We start from the raw sequence: 23821 nt of genomic DNA on the forward strand, positions 1-23821 counted from the left end.
GAAGGCACAGGGAGCGTTTCCCCGGGACGTGCGGCGCGGCAGGAACGTCGGTAGGTGCCAGCGGGCTGGAATGAGCCCTCGGGAGCCAGCGGCGGGACAGGACAAGTCAGGACAATCCAGCGGCTGCTTGAGTCTGCTCTGAGGTCCTTTTTATCTACCCAAGACAGCAGAAACCGCCTTCGCCCCTGCCAAGCTCGGCCTGGCGGTGGTCGCAAGGAGGGTGCTGCAGCCTGGCTGTGAAATGTGGCGGCGCAGCAACCCTTGAAGGGGGCAAAGGCAGCGGCGCAGGGGTGTGAGGAAGATGCCTGCTGCCCCCAGGGCAGGCCCAGAGGGCCCTCCCCACGCCGGTCCCCATTGCCAGAGGTGGGCTCCCTCAGGGGCTGCTGGGCCTCCCTCAGCCGCCATGTCACCCTCAGGGCTGCCAGCCCTCACGACGCCTCATGAGGGGCTGCAGGGCTGCCCCTGCCAGCCGCCCCAGGAGCCTGGGATGTGGCCGTAGGGCTGGCAGCGGGGCTGGGGGTGAGTTTTTGGGCAGGGGGAAAGCCCCAGCGCCCTAGGGCCCGCAGCAGGGTGGGTGCTGCGGGGTCCCGGCGCCCCCTCACAGCCGAGGGCCGCTCTCTCACAGCCGAGCGTTGCCGAAGTCTCTCCGGGCCAAGCCGAAAGCGCCCGAAGTTGCGGCCTGGCCGCTCCCGAGAGGCTCCGAAGAGCCCCGAGCGCCTCCCGCTTGGGCGGGAATCCCTCCTCCGAGCCTGCCCGAAGCTTCCCGAACTCCCTCACGCCCTCGGTCTCCGGAAAGAGCCGAAGTTTTCCGAGCGCGGGGGTCACGGGAGGTGCCGGGCTGAGCGCGGAGGGAGGGGGGGGGAACACGGGGAGGAGGACGCGTGCGCCCGCGAAGGTCTCCGGAAGAAGCCGAGGTTTCCCGAACGCCGCTCGCCAGCGAGCGGCTCCGGAAAGAGCCGAAGGTTGCCGAGCGCCGGTGGGCCGAGCGGCTCCGGAGCGGCCCGAAGGCGCCCGAGCGTCCGTCCTGCCGGACTGCTGGAGGCGGCCGCAGCGCCATGTTTGATGCTCCGCTACTTCAGTGAGGAAAATCCGCCGGCATCGCCCGAGAGCCGCCACCGCGAAGGGCTCCGCTGCCCCCGGGGAGGGGGACCGAGACCCCCCGCCGCCGGCGGCTCATGAGCAGCGCGGCCTGAGCCGCCTCCCCCCCTCCCCTCCCCGCCGGCCCCTCTCCCGTCCCCTCCCCGCGCCGAACCCTCCGGGAGGCGCGTTGTCACGGAGACCGGCGCCGGTGCCGGCCCGCCGCGCTGCCCCGGCCGCCGCACCGGCCCCCGGCCCGCTCCCCGGCTCCCCCCCGGCCCCGGCCCCGCTCCCCGCCGGGGGGTGGTGGCTCCGCTTGGCGATGAGTTTACCGCAGAAGGCGGCTTTGAAACCCGGCGCGGCGGCGGCGGCGGGGACCGGCCCCGGGAGCGGGGCGGCGGCGGCGGCGGCGGGGCCGCCTCCCCCCCCGGCTCCCCCTCACCCGGCGGCGGCGCCGGCGCCTCACCCCAACATCAGGGCCTTGCCGCCCCAGCCGCCCCAGCAGTATCCTTTAGCCCCTGGAGGGGGTGGGGGGGCGACACCCCCTTCCCCACAGCGAGCGGGGCCCGGGGGGGGGGGGTGAGGGGCCGCGGGGGCCCCCTGAGTCCCGGGGGGGGGGTGCGGGGAGGGGGCGCCCCGCGGGGGGTGGCGGCGGTTGGGGACTCCCCGCTCCCGTTTGTGTGTGTGTGTGTGTGCGTGTGCCCCCCCCCCCCCCCCCGTGCAAAGGAGGGGCTGCACCTGCTGGGGTGGTGTGGGGAAAGGGGGTGTCTCATGCCCCCCCCCCCGGTAATGGGTTGGTTTGGGAGTTCACCCCCTTCCCCCGGGGAAGGTAGAGGGTCCCCCTGCCCCCTTCCCCCCCCAGAGCAGCGGTGACCCCCAAGGGTAAACTTTTAATTATAAATTGCTCCTCAGTTTTGCCTCCGGTCCTGCCCAGGTAAGTGCTTTGGTTTTGTTGTTTTTTCAGGCGAATTTAAACCCAGGTTTTTCCAGCCGGGGCTGATTTCCATGTGATTTTATTTATTTATTTATTTATTTATTTATTTATTTATTCTTACTTGGCTGGTAGAAATAAATCTCAGGTGGAATGTCGCGCCGAGCAGCTTTCTCTGCGAGGCCACGCGTGATGGGGAGGAGAAGGCTCCCACTCAAAAATCCCACCGCCGAAACGGCCACCGCTACAAAGAGAGGCCAGCGGTGGCTGTGAATGTTTTTTAAAGGTCTTCGGTTCTCTGCTGCGACTAGGCCCCAAGTCAGGAGGTAAATACTGCAGGGATCAGCAGGAAAGTGGGGTGGCCAGCCTGCCTGCCTGGATGAGGTTTTGTTTCCAGCGTCGGACAGCATCCCCTGGCAAACTGGCTTTTCTCTCCCCCACCCTGAAGTTTTGGGGGGGATTGTGAAGTGAAAAACATGCTTAGTGAAATATCGTTACTGTGTTATCCGGGAATGGTGTGGCGTGCTCTGCAGGGGACAGTCAGGAGAGTGTTTTGCCGTTTATCGGTGGCAGTGACTTAGGTTTTAACGTGGAAGTGCAGGGTGGTTTTTTTTTTTTTGCTGAGGGCTGTTTCAGCTGTGTGATGATGCCTGTGCTCTTCAAGAAATGTGTTCACTGTGTATAAGCGTTTTATTGCTCTCACTTTCATTTTTGAGGTGGAAAAACCGAGCCCTTTTATTATCAGTTTAGGTCCATTGTTTTCTTGAGCTTCCGGCAAGAATCATTCTTGCCATGACCACAAATACATTGCTTAAATCACGAGACTGTTGACGTTACAGATTTGTTTGGGTCAAGTGAAAAACCTCTGAAGATTTCAGAGTGTGCTGCGGAGGGATCTACTCTCCGTTGGGTGTTTTTGGCTAGCTTGTGCTATTCTGTAATGCCAGTGTGTGCTTTATTTAGGAAAAAAAGTGTGAAGGTGCTGTCATGACAAAGTCAGTGGGGTGGTGGTAAGTAAAACTGTTGCTCAGGGGAAATTTTGCTCAGTTTTGAGCGATGTGCCAAGTGTTAACAGTGGAAATGCCAGCCAGTGTGCGCGTACGGAGTCCGTGCTCAGCTCATCTGTCCAGCAAGGTGCTGGTTTGTCTGGAAAGGGTCTTTTTTAACGGGGAAAGCTTGGGTGCCTCGATAGTTGAAGGGCTGAAGTTTGCCTGGGTCTAGGATCAGGAGTTGTGCTGGGCTTTCTAAAGCATTTTATTTTCAAGTAATCATTAAAAGCACCGGGGAAGGACGTGAATACTTCTCCGACGTCGTTGAGGGTGAGTTTGGTGGCGGTTTGCAAGAGTGGCTGTGCCGTCGTAGCTAAGACAGGAGGACACCCTTGCTTTTGGTGTGTTGTCATGAAACGCCTTGCACGTGCGAGGGATGAAGCTTGGGCTCACCCCTGAGTGCAGCCTAAAAGTAAAAAGGCTTGGAAGGAATTGGCAAGACCCTAAAGGAACCGGAGATGGTGTGGCAGCGTGTCCCATCGCGGGGACCCAACTGGACACCCAGAGCAAGAGGTATAGAGGAACGGAGAAGCATTAGGTAGATATGACAAGCTGATGTTATGAAGGTGGGGAGGTTAAAACAATAGTTTAATTTTTATTTATAGCCATGCCTGTTTTGAAAACATACTGTGTTTGACTGATACCGCTCCTTAACTTTTAAACTAATAATCTGTCCTTGCAATGCATACAAACTCTGTGTTCTTGATACCTTTTCGGTGAACTGTATTCAGGTGTCCTGGCTGTTTTTTTCCTCTGCTGACTCTTGTGTGTGCTTCCAGGTGGTAAACAAAAGCTGTTACCTGTCCTAAGTGCTGCTGCAAAAGTGAGGCTTGGGGAGCATAGTTCATTTGCGATTTACTGGAGTGCGGAGGGTCATCCGAGTTCAGCCTTATTTTTAGCTCTGTTTGGTTTCTTTTTTTTTTTTTTTTTTCTGTTTTGATACTACTATTGAGACAGCGTTACCCTGCAGCAGATAAAATATAGTTGCAGGTTTCTTCTGGCAACTCGGAGTGAGCGGAGCACTGCAAGGTCTCCTTCTCACGGCAGCGCAAGGGTTTATTTGTTGATGTGAAAGATTATTATATGTTAATAGGTAGATTGAGGCTCTGACTTGGGCTTTTTAAACTACAACAGTTCCTGCATGGTGAACTTTGTGTCTTTTGCTTACATCGTGAAATTAAATGGTTCTCTGTGTAATTGAAAAAAAGAAGAATTGGGTGAGAGAGAACTGTACAGGAAAAAGAGCATGTGCATTTGTAGAAAGGCGTTAGCGAGGGAAAAGAAAAATACAGGGGGCAGAAGGGATTTAAAAAAAAAATATTTCTTGAAGGAAAGCGAAGCTGGAGAGTGATGGACATGAAGAACAGAAATGTTTTGATGGGAGTTTCATTCTGTTATGTGCTGAATAGGAAGTTATTGGAGCTGCTGTAAGACCAGACAGAGCTTTGAGAAATTCCCTTAACACAGTGGCTTCAAGAAGTTAAATTTTCTGTGTAAAAGTAAGTTGGGATCATTTTGTGGCTCTGGTAGTGGTGAGTATTCAGTCAAACCTGATTTCTGGCAGAAATTGTGCTCAAAAGCTGGAATCCTCCAGTTCGATTCTGACCTTTATTTGGGAGGGATGGACAAGGGAAGGTGTAACTGTGAAATGACACACAGAGGGATATTACCAAAAATAAATCCCGATCTGTCCACCTTTGCTTTGGCTTTCAGAGTGCCTCTGAGGAAGAAGCTCCAGATGAAGCTGATTGTTCTGTAGTGAGATTTCTTCCATAAAAATGTAAAATAATGAAGGTACGCTCCGGGCTGCAAGCTTACTGAGACCTTTGTGTTTTTAACTTGATGGTACTTCTGACACGTGTTAAAACTACACCAGGTTTCTTTACTCTCCCTCACGGTCCCACCTAAGAGTAAAGTATTTTTTGTGTGTTATAATAAGCTGCTCTTTAAAAAGTCCCCATGCTGTGAATGAATTTTGTGGATCAATATAATTAGGTCACCAGTTTCTTCACAGCCCCAGCCCAGACATGGGCAAACATTGCACTGTAAAGGACAAAACAGATTGATTTATGTTGAACTCGGGTAACATTGCATGTCTGCTGGCTCTTCAGGGTTAATTTAACGCTGTACCTTGGAGCCAAATTAGAGCATCTTGGGCTCTGGGCTGGTGTCAGTAGGTTTTTGTTTTCTTTTCCAAACTTCCTTGCATTTGGAGGGAGTTCAGCTTCCTGGTTGTTGATGGTCTCTGTGCAGGCACCAGTAAACTTGACCTTAATATATCGCCGTAGTTGTTTCACTGTGGGATTGGGTATCTCTCGACACGGGTATTTTTCAGGTTATTGCAGTGGGGCAATCGTGGCAGGTTCAGGATGGGTTTTAACAGGTGGTCATTTAAAATCTTTCTTTTCTTCCCCCACTTTAATTCTGTATCTGAGAAGCGGAGAGGAAGGGTCGGCTTTCGGGGGGGGGGGGTGGGGGGTGTGAAGTACATCATTGCTCTCCGTGGAAATGTGCGTTTTGCTAATGTTGCCTCAGTAATTGAGTGTCTGCTTTAGTTTTTCTGAGTTACTTTAGCTAACTGCTGTAGTCCCTTTCAGAAAGTGGTGTGCTAGTTCCTGCTCTGTTGGGTGGCATCTTCTGGATGCGAGCGGCTTCCCAAAAGCCCAGGAGAACAGCAAGAAATACAGGATAGCTTTCAGGAATGTAAGAGACTGTGTGTGAAGTCGGGGTGAGGTTCTGGCAGCGTTTACCCGGTGTTCGGATGTGGGCCAGGTAGTGCCGTTGGAGTAGGCCTGCGTTGGTAATCTAGTTAAATTAGACCGTTGAGGAGGATTTGGGTGTGTGGGGTTTTCTGTTTTCTCTTAGTGAGCAAAGAGTTGAGCTGGAGGGGAAAGCGCCCAAGAATTTCTCCGAGGAGAGCATCTTCAGCGCCCGCTGGAGGATCAGGGTCTCTGGGTTGCTGTGATACCCTCTGGGAGCTTGGAGACAGCACCGTCTTCCCTTGCTGCTTACTTCCATTACGAGTGGCTTTTTTCCAGAGTACGTGATGCAGTGTCTCTCTGTGCTCTCTGGGGTTTATCTGTTGATGACTTTGAAGGTGAGGACCCAGGGATTAGGAAGCTGCTTGGCATAAAAGTCAGCTTGAAGAGCATGATCGTGGCTTTTGTGTAAAGTGCTGTGCCTCCCTGCGCCTCAGGTGGATCAGCTCTGGCTTCTGGGCGGCTTTGACATTGAACTGGAGCTAAAACGAGAGCGCAGTTGGAAGTCCTCTTCCAGATGCCCGTGGCAGCCACTCATGAGGAGGGGTGTTCGGAGCATTACGGTCATGAAAGGGAAGGAGTGGCGAGAGGTGGGAAGGAGGGAGGAACTGGGCTGAGACCAGAGGTGTTCCTTGCTCTCTGTTTTTTTGAGTTCAGGAGTGAATTTTCTGAAATTGCGGCCGGATGAAGGGAAAGAAGGGGCAGCGGTGTTGCCTGAGAAGCGTTTCCATGTTAGAAGTGTCTGAAGCCGTGGAGATCGTACATCTTGGGAGGGTATGCGGCAGGAGAGAAGCTTCTGAAAACGCAGAGACTTTCCCTGCTGCTCCGTTTTAGTGTCTCTTCTGCAGGGGAGGAATGGGCACGGGTTTGTGAGCGTATTGCCAAAAAATTAAGTGCTTTTAGATATCTCTGCCATTTCCCCTGTTGATGTTCCCCAGCCTTGGCACATCTTAGCGTTCTTTCAAGCAGAAATAGCTTTAATTTATTTAATGACAAAAGCTAATCATGTTATAGCACAGATATGTCACTTTACCAGCTTTGTAAGATTTTTGTGGTGAAATGTCTTGGAGAAAACTGTTCTTCCAAAAATGTGATTTCAGATAGCTTATTTTCTTCTCGTATCTGAGGACATGATTGTGTATGTTCTCTGGCAGAAGTCTGCGGGAGAAGGTTACTTTAGCCATTTAAATATATATGTATTTAATGTGCAGTACTGATTTTGGAACTCAGTTTGTGTTTTTATCTATGGTAAGAAGTCGGTGAGAGAGTAATAGGAGACTTAGAACAAATAACTTCCCTTTTAGGTGTTGGGACGTAGAAGGATTTTCATCTGTGTGTATGGGTTTTGTCCATCATCTTAGGGCTGAAAGGCTTTTTCATGTCATTAGCAAATGTTGGGATGTGTCAAACCGGTGCATTTGCTCCATTTTTGTTTCGTAGTAAGAGTTAGCAGTGAAGATCTCTCTTTAGAAACCATAGGTAACCTATATTTTCCTTTTCTCCCTAATCCAGCAATTTCAGGGCTAGTCAACTGTCAAGTTTAGTTGTGTGTAAATCCGCTAATATGATTAGAGTTGCTGGAATTTTTATTCCGGGAAATTATAGATGGGTAGTATCACTGTTTTACAGGCATTTCTTTAGTAGGAAACTTTATCTGTGACTTGAGTATGTCTGCTAGCAATTGCAAAGGCTTTTCTGGAATGAATGGGGAAGAGAAGACTGGTGTTTGTTACAGAGCGTGAAGATGTGCGTGGAGAAGTCGCGTGCCCCATGGTCTGGAGGAACTAGGGGTACTATTTTTTCTTTTTTTTTTTTTAAGGGAACATAGTGATGTGACTTCTCATAGTGCTGTGTTTTACACTTGGTGGTGATTCCAAGAACTTCTCCTCTGTACAGCTTTCCTTTCCAAACTGTGGACTTTGTTTTGCCTCCCAAATAGGAAATGGTGATGTGGAACAGCTGGAAGAAGAAAATAGAATGGCTTCTTAAAAAAGAAAAGGATCAAAGGGAGGAGAGCAAAATAAGGGTTTAGGCTAGTGAAATTTTCTAGTACATGTTATTCTTATGTTTTATTATATACGTTTGGAAGATGTCCCAGAACGCGCTCTCCCTTTTCGTAGTAGGTGATGGCACGCTGTTGCTGATGGGACTTGAGTCAAATTGCTGCTGGGCATGTAACTAGGTTAATGGGACAGCATTTTTTTTCTTTCCTGAAGGGAAAATTACGTGCTCCCTATTCTGATTGTACCTTAAGAATTGTTTTTACCTTTGTTTGCTGTATAGTCATCTGAGGTGGAGAGAAAAGGACAAGTTTCCCCACACTGAGATTGTATCAGATTTAAATCAATTCTGCTACCAAAAATAATATGTTTCTGCTGTTGGTTGTAACACCTTTATGTATCCTTTATCTGGATGAGAGTTAAAATATTTCTAGAGCTTTAAATATGCCTGAAGAAAAGCAAAGTGGCTTCTAAAATGTGCATCTTGAAAGAAAAACATATCCAGTCCTTGACCGATAACCGGTAGCGTTCTCCAGAACCATCGGTGAAGTGTTGAAATGGGTTAGGACGTGTCAAGATGCACGGAGCAGCTGCTCCTTTCCAAGTGGTTGAACTCAGCAGGAATGAGACTCTCATGCTCTGGAGTAAGAGTATCTGCATGGGAATAACTCTGTAAAAGTTGCAAACATGAAGACCATCCCTGCTCTTACCAGGGGAGTGGACTTCACGTGGTACATCCTCAGGGTGGTAGGAAAAGAAATCTTGCTGCCAATCTGCAGGTTTGCTCTTGATGCTGTGAAAACACTGAGCAAGGAAGAGTTAGTGCAGTTAAAGATCTTAAATAATGCAGATTTTCTGGAGTTTGGAAAGCTTTTGGGAGGTGGAAACTAATAAACATTGTACCGATTCTCTCTTTCGGGTTGCCGATGATGATTGTGTATTTGTTTGTGTTTTGGTTTGATTTACATGTGAGAGTGACTGTGTGCGAGTTACTGAATTACTAAGAGTAGTCCGATTTAAATGTCTGTGTTGCTGGTGGCATTTGAAAATCCATTTGAACTAATGCTATGGCTGCGCTAATGGTGGTCTGAAAAAGAGGTTTCCCTCTTTTATGCATTATTAAGAAGTCATAGAAGTTACTGTGCCTTGAAACCGGCATTTATCTGGGCTTATTTTGTTCTTTCGCTGAAAAGCAAAAATGACTGAAGTCTTTGGTCTTTTCAGACTAAGCAGGAGACTCTTCCTATAAGCATCAAAGGGAAAGATTTTTAGTGATGCTACTTACAGCTTTGGTTTTTTAGTCAGCCGCTGCCTTTGAAAGACTCCAAACATCTTGAAGAAAGGACATGTCCATATCCATGTAAAAAAAAAAAAAGTGCATTCCCACTAAGCGGTGAGACCTAGCCCTTGCGTCCTTGGACTACCACGAGACCTTCTACTGAACCGTCAAGTCTGATGTGAAATTCAGAATGAGATCTGGTCTGAAAACTTTCTGGAAGTCTTGAATTCTTGTTTGTGGTGATGTACAGGGTGCTTTAGGCTTGACTCCAGACACTTTGTTTTGCAGCATGCAGCTGATGAATTGGACAGACTCAATACCTATATTATATTTGAAAGGGAACTCGGCAGGCTGAGGGTAGATAATCTATACCACTTATTTGGGCGGGAAGTCAAGAACTGAAATCAAAAGGCATTTAAAGCATGTTTGTTGTGACTTTTAATGTGAAATTCATGGTGCATTTCAAACTCTGGAGTACGGTGGGAATGGGATTTCAGCGGTTGGTGATTCATGCCCAGTTTTAGCATGGCGAAGTTCGTGTAGAAGGCTCTTCTGGATGTACTATTTCCTCAGCTGGTAAGACATCTTCTGAGTTTGACTCGCTGTAGAATATAAAGCTAGCTTCAGTTTGCGGCACCCTTTCTCTCCAGTGCTTACACAGATATAAATACTAGTTACTGGACGGCCTCTCTTCAAATACTTTACTTTTCTGGGCTCTGCGTTTTGTATTCTAGATTTGCGAAATGCAAATAATTCAGCTGTCAACCTGTCTGTGCAACTTGGGTTTTATGTTTTCCTTCAGTGTTGTGTTTTAAAGTAGATTTCAAAGTGCTTTTATGTCTGTCTCTCCAAAAGAAAAAAAGATCTAATTTTTGTTGATATGCAAATATCGCAAAGTGTAATTTTCGATGAGCTTAAGCTGTTCAGCTTAATTGTATTGATTACATTTCCAAAACACTTTTTTTAATTAAAAAAGTTCATCTGCACAAATAAACTACTTTATGTTTAAATATTTGGTTTTGAGGTCGTGCACCAAGTTTGACTTGAAATGATCCCATTTTCCTTCCCCAAAAACATTTTGTTGCACTGTCTGTGGCAGCAGTACCTGGTATTGCAGGCATTCACCGAAACAATTGTTGCCGGCACTTGGCACGGTCCCCGTCGCTGCTTGCTGAAGCCAAAGCACACTTTATCCACTCAGGCTGACATTAAGATCATTAAATAAATGAATGAATTGTACTGTCACCAAATTCCCATTCTGGCAGCCGAAGAACATGTGAATTTTATAGCCAGGACCTCTGTCCAGAATGTCTTACTGAATGGCCTGGATATCAGGAGTGGGAACAGTCAGCAAAAAGCTTTCTAGTAAAATGTGCGTGCCTTAATGAGAATTACGGTGTGGAGTGGTGTAAAAACCTGAATTACTAGACATCTGATCAGCCAAGATGAGTATTAATCGACCTGTGAAGGGCGTGTAGAAAGAAACTGGAGCTCAGCAGTAAAACAAGGGAGTGGGAGAGAACCGAAGGGCGGTGGAGAGCTGTTTCTTCATTGGCAACGCAGGTCGGTCTTGCTGTTTGCAAGGAGTTTGTTGGGGGAAGAATGCAGCCAAGCTGGGAAGTGTTGAAAGCAGGGATAACTCTTGGTCTCCATCAGGGAGTTCGCGGTCTCAGTGGTTGAGCTAAAATGCTAAAAGGTCACTCAGGGTTTGGAAGATCTTGGAGAAGTTTGCTGAACTTCCACCTCCGGGAGGGCAAGGTTGAAAATACTTTCTCAAAGGAGGAGAGTTCGCTCGTCAGGCTTGGGTTGCTTTTTCTTGTGGTCTAGCTCCATCCTCACTTTTATTACGTTGAGCTTAAGATGGTGTTTTTGCTTACGAATGGGGAATGTAAAAGATCTGTAGCATCCACGCATGCTGCAGGTGGGTCAAAAATGTCTCTGAATTGCAAAGGAAAAAGTGGAAGTGTGTTTTGACCAATTTGGTGAACTGTATAACTGTGTATCTGCAGGCTGCTTGCGCTGCAGCCCCAAACATTATCAGAGATGCTCTGCACTAGGGATAACTTAAAATGTTTGATTCGGTCCATTCCTGTTCTGAAGTGTAGCAAAACATCAGCGTTTAAGACGAAATTCAGTGCTGGAGCAAATCCTTTTCTTAGTCTTCTCTTCCTCCCCTCCCCATACCTTAGTGTTTGTCTTGATTACGGTTAATCTGATAAAAGGCTGCTAAACTAGCACTGGTAACCAACGCGGTCCTCGGTGCATCCTTATTCATGTTTTAGCAAGTGATGTCTCTCATTGCCATGGTGATGATGAAAGCCAAGTGGTTGGGTAATGTTCGTAGGTGGTTGTTCAGAAGTTCATAATCTTTGAAGACCTGCTACGAATACAGTGATACTGCAGTTTCCGTGCAGTCTGAAATCAGGAAAATTGGGGTTTTATGCTAATCAGAATAGGAGCGGTCCTGCCTGCTGCGGTGCTCAGAGTGTCCTGTCGATGCAGACAGTCCCGAGCAAGCAGAAGGCAGGGACAGGTGCTGGAATTGCCCTTTCTTTCCCATCCGGGATAGCACATCAGGTACATCTTCACCGACTTCTACCAGCGTGTTGGTTCAGCTGTGTAGCATTACTTCAGAGGCCGCTTTGCACAATAAGGAAAGAGATATGTGCTTGGAAATCTTCCCCGATGGCCACGTGCAGCAGATGCAGCCTTCCCTCTGTGTTTTACCTCTGCGTTTGTGGCCCAAATTCAACAGGCAGAGCTAATGGAAGTAAAACCAGCATTTCTTTAAATGAGAAATGCTCTGAGACTAATTTACTGCTTATCTTCAGGCTCAGCTGGGGTAAATAGATCCTTGCTATTACTTTTTCTTCAAGCACCCTGTAGAGGTGTGTGTTAAGTATGCAATTGAGAGGCCTTATGAAGAAAAATTGAACGTGTGGAGGATTGGACCAAGGAGACCCAGAGCTCCCATCCAACCTATATCCCTCTATGAACTATGGGTTTTTTTGCAGCAGTGTAAGATGCATCGTGCTGTCTTCCCTAGATGCCCGCTTTCTCAGGATTTCATTTTGTATGACATGGGATTTTAACTCGGGAGAAGTCATAAGCTCTGCATGTGGCAAAGAGGGTACTTATGATTTCATTTCATTTTGATAAACCGCTGAAATAAAGATTATGGGTGGGAAATCACAAGGCGTTACAAAACTGGGAGTCGAAATGAGCACTAATGCTCTCGAGAAGCGTACTTCTAGAATTCGTTGCCTGGCTGACGGAAGGACCATCAGTCTGGGTGACAACACCGCTGTCACCGCGATGCTTCTTGACATATTGACCAGCAGAGCATTACATTTTCCCATGAAGTCACAGCATGAAGTATTAGAGACACGGTAGGAAACACAGCTGAGTGAATGAGACAGTAAACTACTAGGCTGTTTGATATGCATGCTTATCATACAGATAGAAAGCCTGGCTTGGAAATATATGGTCATTGCTGTAGGGTCCCGAACCCCTGGGGATGCAAGCAGTGGCCATCCCTGTAAAGAAGAGGCGTGTGTGGGTTGTAGCCTTGTAAGCTATAGTAGCTTATTTGTGGTTTTAGGGTACAAAGTTTGAGGTGAGTGGGCTGGGGGAGTTCTGTGTTAATGGCATGAATAGGAAGATAAAAATAAGTAGGCTGTTTTTTAGTACATTACAGATATTTGGACTCTTGGGTGAAAATTGCCACGAACGAGTGCTGTAATACTTGTGTCTGTATTGGGAATGTTTTTTCCCCAGTCTTGTAACAACATGCCCCCAGATGCAGATAATTGCTGGTGCTAAAGGGAAGCTGGAGACATAAGGTTTTACTTTATGAATTCAGTATGAGGGAAGGTAGACTGTAATACCCATGCGGATGTTTGTTCCAGGCTGCAAGCTGAGTAAAAGCTCGGTAACCTTTCTCTGCGATGAGATAGGTTTCCTCCTGGTCTGCCTTCCTCCGTGCATCTTTTTAGTTATGTCATCTGGCCCTCTCCGCTTTCTCTGTTTGGACTTTGATGTTCTTAACTGGTTATGTGCTTGCAGTATAAACTCAGTGTAGAAATAACTGTGTGTCTGTGAAGTAACTGTTCTGAAGGAAAAAAAAAACAAAACAACAAACCCACAAAGCAAACAATCCCAATCGTTGCTTGCTGGCGGGGCTGTTGGGAATAGAGGAGTTACCCTGCCAGCTCAGCGTATTGCCCGGTGTAAGCTGTCCTCCCCAGGCGCGCTGACAGCGGCTCCACACTTCACAACCCAGACCCCGAAGCGTGTTTATCAGGTTACCTCAAAGCAGCACACAAACAGTGGCTAAGCAGGTCAGAGCCTCTCTGCGAGCGTGCATGCAGCTGGTATCGGGCCAGAAATTGCTGTTTCAGCTGCTAATCAGGGGACAGAAGTATGCTAAATTTGGGGATATTTGTTTTCTTTGAAGTGTGATTCAGTTTGTGTGAGATACTGTGTGTTTTGGATGTTGTGGTGTGAATTGTTTTAAGCTCAATGATTGAAATACAGAAGTATTTTACAATAAATGTTATATCAGCGGTTGCATTACAGAATGTGAAAGGTAGAAGATGGGTATGGCTTTAGCTCTGCTGTCTTGTCTGTGGCATTTTATTAAAAATACTCTTTTTTCTGCCAAACTAGATGTGCACAGGCATCTGATGCAACCAAAGGTCTGGAGGACAGCCGAAGAACCGTACCTGTTAGTTTTGGAATAGACCAAAAGCCAAAGTAACTCCAGGAAGGAGTGGGCTGGTATGTGTCACTTGGCCAAATAGGAGATCAAAACCTTGTTCTCCCGTGGCTGCCTCCTCCTGATTGCTCCTTGTGATCTCCGTCAAGCCGGCTTGCTTGCAGCCTTGCTTTGTATATTTTTACAGCATTTACCAAGACATTTGCTTAGTCTTAGTCTTGTATAGCTGCTGTTCAGTGTAAGACTACTACTATTGCTTTTTTTTTTCCCCTCCTTCAAAATGCGATAAAGGAAAATAGGGCAATCGTCACAAGTTCTGTCTCTGACATTGCCTTGCGTCAGATTTGCCTGTGTCACCCCAGCTCTTCCTTGGCCACTGCTTGGGACTTTTGTGGGTGTCATGTTTGTCTTTGAATGCTTATCTCCTATTAAAGATTCCTGCTTTCTTCCCCCCTTCCATCTTTCTTTCTTGAACGACGTAGTTTCTTCACTCTGAAGACTCCTCCACGTTCTCTGGGAGTGATGCTTCTGACCACCTCTGAAGTACTGCCCATCTGGGATGAGCATCTTCCATCTTCCGTGGTGATGGTTGCAATTAGTTTGCTTGGTGGCCTCGCTTGATAAAGTGACCCAGGAAATTTTCCCAGCCCATCTCTTCTTTTCCCAACCCTTCCGTTCACTTCTATCTTTAAATGTTTTAAACAAGGATTGCTTTACCGAAGCAGGTTAGGGAGGAATTGGATGGTTTTTAAACTGACAAAACCGGGGGGTGGGGGGGTGTGGTTAGCTTTGGCCGTGGTGGTGGTGGTTATCAGCTGGGGCAGAAATGTCTTCAGCAAGCAGCAGCTGGAGTGGTTTTTTGGCAGCGTCTTCGCATTCGTCCTCTCTGAAGGGAGGTTTGCAGTGTGCAGAGTCGCCTCTAATGTGCGTGCTTGGGGGGTCTTGCGAGCTAGCATACCATTTCCCTGCTGAACTGTTTCTTACGTAAATATGTTTTTTAACACTTACCAAAATGCTTGGTAGCCAGAGGCTGGTCTAGAAGAACTTCGTTGAAGAAAGAGGTGTTACGATAATCTCTCTCAGGTAATGGTTTTTTTCCCTTCTGTTGTAGTTAATTGCAAAAATAAATGCGGTTTACAGTATCCAAAGGACTTTTTTCTTGCTGCACCATGCTGAGAAATGCCTTGTTCAAGATGCTTTCTTCCCTCTAAGCTTGGTTCACTTTTAGATGCTGAAGTGCATTTTGAGACTTTGTTTTAACTTCTTTTACATCATGTTTATATGAAACAGACAAAAAAAAAAAATCCAGTGCTTTGCCAAGTATTTTTGGAAAGAACAAGCTTTGCGGATAATCATTTTCATGTTCTACCTGCTCCTTGGTGTGTTAAGGCTATAGAAGAATCTTCTCTACCCTGAAAAAAGGCTTTGACAGATCAGCCTTCAAGTAGTCACTTGAGGCGGGTTGATTAAGAAATACAGTCGACGTTAGATTTAATCAAGATTTGAATAATGGAGTTAGAATTGACTGTCACTGCTGTAATCCAGTTATTTTTAGATGGGATCTGTATGCGCCACTCCCCAAGTTGTCTATACCATTGCTCTGGAGGCAGACAGATCAAAATGCCGTTTGACAGAGTGGATCTTCTCCAGTTTTGTACTTGCTGCTTCATCCCATTAACACATCCCTTATTAAATGCGTTGTGCCAAAACTTGGCAATTCGGAGCCAAGGAATTCCAGTGCTGCACTGAGGGTTGTTACACAAAATACAGCTCAAATATGTAAGTAGAAACATCGTGGTGGTATCGATGGCGGGACTTCACCTCCTTTCGTATTCAAGAAATATTTGGAATTGTGTTGGGAAGGAGCCTGGTGAGTCACTGAACGCTTAATCACCTTTTAGCTCTTGGATGTCTTGGAGGAAAAAGGCACAGGTATGAAGTATCTTCAGGATGTGGATAAGATGTGCCTAACCAGGTGCTTTAGTTATTGCAGTGTCAGAAAGTCTTTCGTGCTTGAAGGCCTAATGGTGGGGTGTTGCAAGTCCTGAGCCTTGCTGCTGCCCTCAAAGCATGGGAAGCCTGCTGGCCAAATTCTCACGAGAGCTCACTGAGCATCAGCGTACCGCTTAGGCACTGCCCTCTTCGCCGCCAGTATCATAGTGTGAGGTCCCGAGCTTTTTACACGTGCTAGCTTCAGCTGAGTGCCTCAAGGGGAACGGTATTTGTGAAAATTGAGACCTTAGCTCTCACTGCTGAGTGCTGGAAAGCCAGCCTTTGCCGTCTTGCAAGGGATGGGTATTGTAGCTGATGTTTGGCTGTGTGTTTTCTCTTGCCTAAAGGTGAGAACAAAGCTGTTTCTTTGCAATAGCTTTCTATCTTCAGCTCGGGAAAATAGTAAGTTTTATTTGGATTGAAGCCTAAACGATAGCTATGGACGAGGAGGGGTATGTGGAAGCAGCCAAGGCTGTTTGCTGTTCACTGCTGTTGAAGAGAAGCCTGATTGCACAGGGATCGAGTGGAGGAAAGTGGGGTCGCTTGCGTGGGAGGTGAGTGAATCTGGATTGTTTTAAAGGAGCTTCCTTGCTTTGTTGACATGCCCTGACTCTGCAGAGAGAATCAGAGCACCTGATTTGCTAAAATCCCCTGAAGAACAGGGAAATTGCAATAAAATAGTTTTCCAGGGACTGAAAAGTGATTGCCCAAAAAGTGAAAATCAGTGGTACACGTGCCTGGCAAGCGCTCCACGGTATTGTCATTTTGGTTGTGTCTAGTAATAATATCAACTTCCCCTTAGAAACCTTTGGTGTCAGTGTGGGCAGAAAAAGGCCAAAGCTTGCATGGAGTTCATCTCATGATGCCTTCAAGCATGGAGTTATTTAACCATAAGCTGGAATTGTGACTTTTTTGTGCATTTTTCCCAGGCAGGGCTTTGTCCCAACTGCTGGGCTCTCTGCTACTTTCAGTATGAACACTTTGGCTGCACACGGCCTCGACACCCCAGCATATAAATAAGCTTTAAGGGACTGCGTCCAGGATGTCCACTTGTAGGTTTTGGTTTCTGGGCTGTTATGTCAGTGTAACCACAGCGTAGGAACGGTCACTGGTGTGAAGTTGCCCATGAGAGACAACCCACACCAGAGGCCTCAAATGCCACGTGTTTCAAGCTTGAGAAGCAGGTAGGATCAGAGGGCAGGCTCTCATTTCCCCGTCTATGGGAAAAGTGTTTGCAGGGTCTTTTTGGTGATGCCAGGGGACGGGACAGTATTTTAAGAGCATCCCAATCTCAGAGCCAACTCAGGCAGTTGCGAAACGTGATTGAAATGAAATTGGTGAGCTGATTACAATCTCCAAACCAAAAGCGTACGTCGTCCCCTTTGCAGTTTACAGCTCAGTAAAGGCAAAGAACATAAAACCAGGAAACTTTTACTGACAGTACTTTAAAGAGGCTCATTTGGTTGACACATCTTTCAGTCACGTTGTTTGTCCCTTAAAGCCTATTTATATGCTGGGGTGTTGAGGCCGCATGCAGCCAAAGTGTTCATACTGAAAGTAGCAGAGAGCCCAGCAGTTGGGACTTAAATCTACCTGGTCTGTGGCAGCTGCACTTGGAGCTCTTTTACTGGCTTTAATAAATTTAATGATGTTCTTTTGGCTTTTCTTAGGTCTTAATTTTTTTTTTCCACGTGAATATTCAGGTATAAGCAGCATCGCATAGCTCTCATGTAGCTTGTAATAGCGTGTGTGAGAACTTCGGCTTTTTTTTCCCCCCCTTAGTTGTTTTATTGAGTAACTTTTTTATAGATTGTTTGATTTCTAAATGCTGGCATTTCATAATTGCATCTCAAAATGCGTGTTATCTTTTATCAGTCCTTCTGGACTGTACAAAGCAGAATTAAGTAGAACAAATATTTACATCTTGATTTACCTGAAAACAGAGTGTACTTTCATGCAGACATTATTGATGTTCTCCTATCTATGGTGGTAACATTAAAGCTTTGGAGTAAAGAGTTTTTATTTAAGTTGCTGCTTGATGCATGCTGTGTTCAGGAATATAAATAAATGAAACTCACCCTGCTACGTTTTGTTCTTAATCATCGGCGCAGCAGTCTTTCAGTTATAGTTAGGAAATTGAAAGAGAATTTCCTATCAATATACCATCTTTGTTTGTAATGCCAGAGTTGCAAATTGAAGCCCAAGTCATTGCCAATCAGAAATAGGTGTTTTATGGACTGCATTTCTTTGTTTCTTCTCTATTTCCACATCTCTTTAGACTTTGGTTTCAAACTTGCATATTGTAGCAGCTGCTGCCTTCACTAGAGTTTCAAGTGCACGAAGAATTACCGGAATTTATGCCGGGTAACTTTCTTTTGTTGCTCTTTCTGCTTTTTTGTTCTTTCTCGCCTTCTTTGAGGGTGTTTCGGTAATTGGACAGTTGGACCTGAGAGCATGTAGCACCCTGGCATTAAAAAAAAAAAGGGGGGGGGGGGGGGAAAGAGGTGATACAAGAGCACGCTGTAAAATCCCACTTCTGCAGCAGCCACAGATACTCTGCTGTTTGCAGTGCAGGGGGTTTTGTTTTTTAAGTTCCTCTTCTCCGCTTTACGAGCTGCCTGCTTGATGTCACCGTTCCCCACCTGCGAAGAAACAAAGGAGGCAAAAAATATTCCTGCAGTCAGGGAGGGGAGGGCGGCGGGAGCATGTGTGTGTGTGTTTCAAGTGCCTCTTTGTGCTGTGAGGTGTACGTTCGGATACGGCTCTGGGTGCAGCGGGCTGCATGCTTGGTCCGTTCAAGTGGATTCTCCCTCTGGAGGCATGCGGGATGCCTGAAGAACAGTAACTTTTTGCGCAGCTGGCTATTTTTAATGAGACCTTCCACCATTTTCCAATGAAGCAACAGATCAGCACTTCTAAAAAGATCTTTATCTTAACGGTTAAGAACGGGAGTCCTTTCTGTATTGAAAAACCTGAAAGGAAATAGCATCCTCTGCGAACTGTGGCTTTGTGCATATTTATGTAATGGGCCTTCAATCAAATTTAATTAAAACTGTGGTTATGGCGGAGTTTTACTCCCTTTTAGTTCAGCTACCACACAGGGGGAAAAAAGTTTTTATCTTTACAAGCTGTTCTTGCAGAAGTTATTGCTGTGATTGCAGTTAAGAAGCCCTTGTTTTTAAGGCAAATAAATTAGTTTGCTGCTTTTTATAAAGAAATTTCTTGCCCCTCGGCCAACTCCAAAAATAGATGCGGAGTCCCCGAAAGTGAAGTGCTTAAATGCAGCAGTATGGGTTAGCGTGTTTGGTGGTGCAAAAAGAAGGGATTTTACCAATTTTGTCTTTCATGTGGTTATCTAAAGTAAGGCTGCCATAGGATAATGGAGCCTGCACGCTCAGGTTTCCTTTGAGCGAGTCTGTGTGCATCCTGCGTGTGAAGCATGCGAGAGCTCCCTCTTCTATAGTAGGCTCATTCGGCGATTGCCGTGCTGTCCCCTTGCATCCTATGGTTAGAAGAGTAAACGTTAAAGGGGTGGAAATATGCACGTTGTTGTTTTTTTTTTCACTTAAGTGTTTCCTTTGTACGGTTATGTGTGAGGCTCGCTGCAGAAACCTCTTTGCAGCAGTCCTGCCAGCGTCAAAATCTTGGCTCTGCAGTGGTCAAGACTTCAGAAGCAGGGAGAGTTCAAATCTTGCTGCTTGGCCATAGGCTCCAGCGCGCAATGAGCGCCGAGTGCCTGGTTTGGGAGAGAAGAGGAGCAAGCCTAGACATACATGCATTTGCCGCTCTTGGTTTTTACAGCAGAGTATTTTTGTTCCTTGGGACATGCAGTTTGCAAGAAGATACGCGACGGCCACGTCTTAAACCACATGGAGAGTCCAGCCTCATGGACATGTGAGAACGCACGCCTGGTGCTTGTGGTTGTGTGGCTGAGGCGAGGAGCTTGTGCATACCTGTATTTCAACATCTGGGAGAAGAAATATCCCCCAGTAAGTGTCAGTCCCTTCGAGATAGTGCTCGCCTTCATCGCTCTGCGTTTCAAACTGGTGGTCCTGCGTGTCCATGTTAAATGGTATGCCAGTATCAACTGGGACTCTCCTTTTTTGACGTTTTCTAGGTATTTTGGTTAGCTACTGAGCAGTGCTGAGTTTTTATGGTAACACTAAGAAAAGGAGGAGGGGGGTGTTGGTTTTATTTGATGAAATCAATATTAAATTTATTTTCTCTTGAACTGTGAAAGGCTTGGGTGCTTCGTAGCATGTTGGGTAATTATCTTGAAATGAGGAGCAGGTCTCTAAATGTAAAGGACCCGGAGAAGGAACACAAACATTTCCTCAGTACCAGGAGTGGAACAATAGCTCATTGTTGGGAGGAAGGGATTGCAGAAAAGCAAGCGGACTTTCAGAAATAGGGGGTTTATTTTCTATAGCTTACTATTTATATTGCACTTGGAGGCTCTTTGGGAACTACATGTCCAGTTCCTGGAATGTGTCCCCCTTGGTCGAGGAAGGTTGGGCGCGAGCAGAGCATGTCCTTTCAGTCGGCGTTTGTTAATAGACAATGCCTGGGTTACGGGCTGCTTGGAAAGCAGCTCTGTGTTCATGCGAGAGTCCCCTCTCTCTCTGCCTTGCAGCTTGGCAGCTGAGGAGACGTCCCCTAAAGAGACAGGACTCTTCTTCCTCCCACCCTCACTTTCTTTCTGCTATATATCGGGCCGTTGAATAGGCTTGCATTGACCAGAAAGACAAAGAAGTCTTTCAGGCTCTAGCTTTAGCCACAGCCAATGTGCTGTGGGCTTTTGTTAATACTTTCAGTCCCCCCTTTCTCTTTCAGCAGCCCTTACTCTCATTGTTAATACATTTCGGGAGCAGCACTGCTATTTCTGAATTCATTTTGTTTGCTCAGTTCGCAGGAAAAGTTGCAAAAAGCTGGGGAGAGAATGCGTTGCCTCTTACATTCTCTGCAGAGTGTTTTCTTTCATGCCTTTAGCAGGGAAAAGTGGATCGTGTAAACAGATCCTGGCAAATCCTTGCATGAGCGGAACATGGTTGTGGAGCGTTAATGCCTGTGCAGGCTGCGAGCATGCGGAGACTAAATAGCTTGTTCCAGTGCTTGGGAATACTAAATGGCTTTCCCCCGCCCCGGTTGGATTAGTCTCCATGTTGTCCTGTTTAATTTTGTTATTGCATTAGCCAGCTAAAGATGTAAGCTCTTATTAAAACAGCTGTTTCTGCTAAGTGGCAGTATAGAGTTGAAGAGTATTGTTCAACAGTTGTAAATTCATTCAGCATCATCCCAAACTGACTTTATTTTGCGAGTGGATGTGTGGGGGGGTTTCCTCCTACCAATAGGTAGAGACAACTGAAAGGAAAGCTACTTTTCCAATTCCATGTCAGTAAATCTGAAAGCTACTGGTAGGTGCTCTCTAATAGTTACGAAACATCAGTATGGGAATTAATTCCTGGAAATAAAATGTTAGGAAGCGGCTGATGGAAAGTGCTGGTGCATAGCAGGCATGCAAAAATAAATGTAAATGCTGCCAGGAGTAAGGATTGAGGTAGAATGATTGTTTCTGATCGTGAAGCACAGTCATTTTTGGGGGAGTGCGCCCCAAAATCAAATGTACTGTTGTGTGAAACAAACTGGGGGAACAGGACAGCGATGAATTTGATTGTGCAGGAGATAGTGTCCGCAATACTGTCACAATTGAGAGATGACCACAGAGACTACCTCAGACATCGAGCACCTCAGTGCACGTTTTTTTCCAGAAATAGTTGGCTTTTCGGTACTCAAACCTGATTTTTAATAGCATGTAAAGCTGCATCTTTTTTGGCTAGCATCTCCTCGACTAGAGTGTAAATTGTGGAGCTCAGAGAAGTAAGTGAGGCTATATTTCTGCACCTTTTAGAGGATAACACAACACTCTGTAGTGAATATGTGACAGGCGGGAAGAAAAATGGCATTCAGACATGGAGGGGCTTGAGCAAGTGGCAGAAGAAATACTTGTCACGAGAGCACGACTTATTTTTTCCCTAATGGAGGGTGACTTAAACTTTTTAATAGATGGATGCTGAGCACACAGTTTCAAGCTGGAAGAAGTAGCCTCCCGACACGACTGTTCATCACTCCCCACCAGCCATCTTGTGCCTTGCAGTTGGGAAAGAGTGATTGCCTAACCTTCCCGATGAGAAAGTACCCACATGTGCGTATGCTTTTTTTTTTTTAAGGACTTGAAGGCTTTAAGATCCATAGTCTTTTAGTAAATCAAACCAACTTCAGACAGATACAGCAATACAGGGATGTAAGATAGGAGAATGCGCCTAGGTCAGTGGTTCTTTGCCACCTGTCTGGAGGGGCACAGATCTGTCTGATTGCAGTATACTTGATCATTTTGAGTGTGTATTTTTCAGTGATGCTTTACTACGACTTTTTTTTGTAGCATTCTCTAAATCAGTGTATACCTACACATGCAAAATAGGAAGCAGTGCTTCTCTCATCTCCTGTCTCTTGACACATGGGATAAAATGGGATAAATGGGATTTATCCCATTAAATGGGATAAAACAGGTTTTGAAATACTTTGAGACCACTCAGTAAAACATGGATCTGGTTCGTGTTGTTGCTCTTGGGGAGGAAGCTCTCCGTCATCTCAAATTTAGCTTCGTGTTTGAAAGGCTTCCTTCATCGTATGACCGAAAAAAAACCCCAAAACCCTAATGTTTCATTAATTACTCAGAAGGGGTTACTTTAGCCAGGGAAAACTTCACAACTGGTTGGCCACACAATGCAAACACTCCTTGCGCCTTGGTAAGTGTTGTCTTAATTCTGTTATTCTTGTCCGAGGGTCTGGTTCTAGTTTTTGGGGGGTTTTTTAGCTTTGTAAGTAAATGCCTGGGGTAAAATTGCTGTGTGGCAGCGTAGCCCAATAGGGGGAGTCTGAACTTTAAATAAAGCCTTGTCTGAATTCCTTCCGATTTCCTGTACAAAGAGATGAGCCTTGCCGCGTGTCTAGAAGGCTAATAAATTTAGGCTCTTGCGGATGAAAGGGGAAATGAATTTGAAGGCCTAGGGGCCTTTGCTTTACTTAAAAAGTATGGAATATGTCCGTGAGACAACACTCAAATTGTCCTTTCTACTCATTGTTTTTTAATTTATGCCCAAACTTTCCCAACAAAGCAAAAACAAGTTGTTTTTTTCACGTCTTCAGTGAGTGAAATCGTGTAGCTGCCCCACTGCCTCTCCCTTTGGTGGCAGAAGGTTTGGACCTTGGGATCAGACCCAGTTTTCTGGACTTTTGCACACTTAGCCCTAATGGAAGCACTTCAGCATCATTTGTTGCAAAAATCCACTTGATCACTTCATTATGGCAGCTGGAACAAAGTAGGTTTTCTGAGTTGTTCAGCTTGGTTTCTTCCTTTTGCAGGGTGGGGTAAATCTGCTATCTTCCTCTGCAAGCCTTTCTGGAAGATTTGTTGTAATAAAAATCTTGGGTTTAAAGGCCCTAGCGTACGTTTTGACCTTGGGTGCCCTTTTTACTGCTCTTCTTTTCCTGTCTTTGATGTCTGAGCGCCGCATATTTGTGGCGATTTCCACAGGCATGTGTCGTGCTCAGACAGACGTGGCTGTGCTTCCGGACTTAAAACGCCGGCGCTCAGACTCAGTTTTGATTAATTTTGAGTAAAGAGAGATTTTTATAATGCACAACCATCGGCCCGGGACTTTCAAATCAGTTAGTTAATTATTGGGAACGTTGTCAGAGTGCGGAGGTGGGAAGCAGCTCTGGGATGGCTGGGGGAGGATTGATGTAGCCAAGTTAGGAGGCGTCTTGACCAAACTTGTGTGATGTCTTGACCCTCTAAACTATACCAGGGACAGCTCCATCAGACAAGGGAAGGGACAATCCCTGTCTTAGTCCCTTAAGCCTTTCCTACTCCAAAAACATAAAATCCAATTGCAGGCATGTTAATACTAGCTTAGCTGAACTGGCAAAAACACCCATGGAGCGCCTCCCGAGCAGA

General features: G+C 46.4%; 1 protein-coding gene across 2 annotated transcripts in view; it reads left to right on the plus strand.

Annotated features, from left to right (window-relative positions):
• The first annotated feature begins 1526 nt into the window (after nt 1-1526).
• Nucleotides 1527-23821, plus strand: part of EIF4G3 (eukaryotic translation initiation factor 4 gamma 3) — a 151765-nt gene continuing 129470 nt past the window's right edge. For both annotated transcript variants that reach the window (XM_076356315.1, XM_076356316.1), the window contains exon 1: nt 1527-1581. The gene's annotated coding sequence lies outside the window, so the exon portion shown is untranslated. The remainder of the gene's footprint in view (nt 1582-23821) is intronic.

Source organism: Aptenodytes patagonicus, chromosome 19 (genome assembly GCF_965638725.1).
Source record: "Aptenodytes patagonicus chromosome 19, bAptPat1.pri.cur, whole genome shotgun sequence".
NCBI lineage: Eukaryota > Metazoa > Chordata > Aves > Sphenisciformes > Spheniscidae > Aptenodytes > Aptenodytes patagonicus.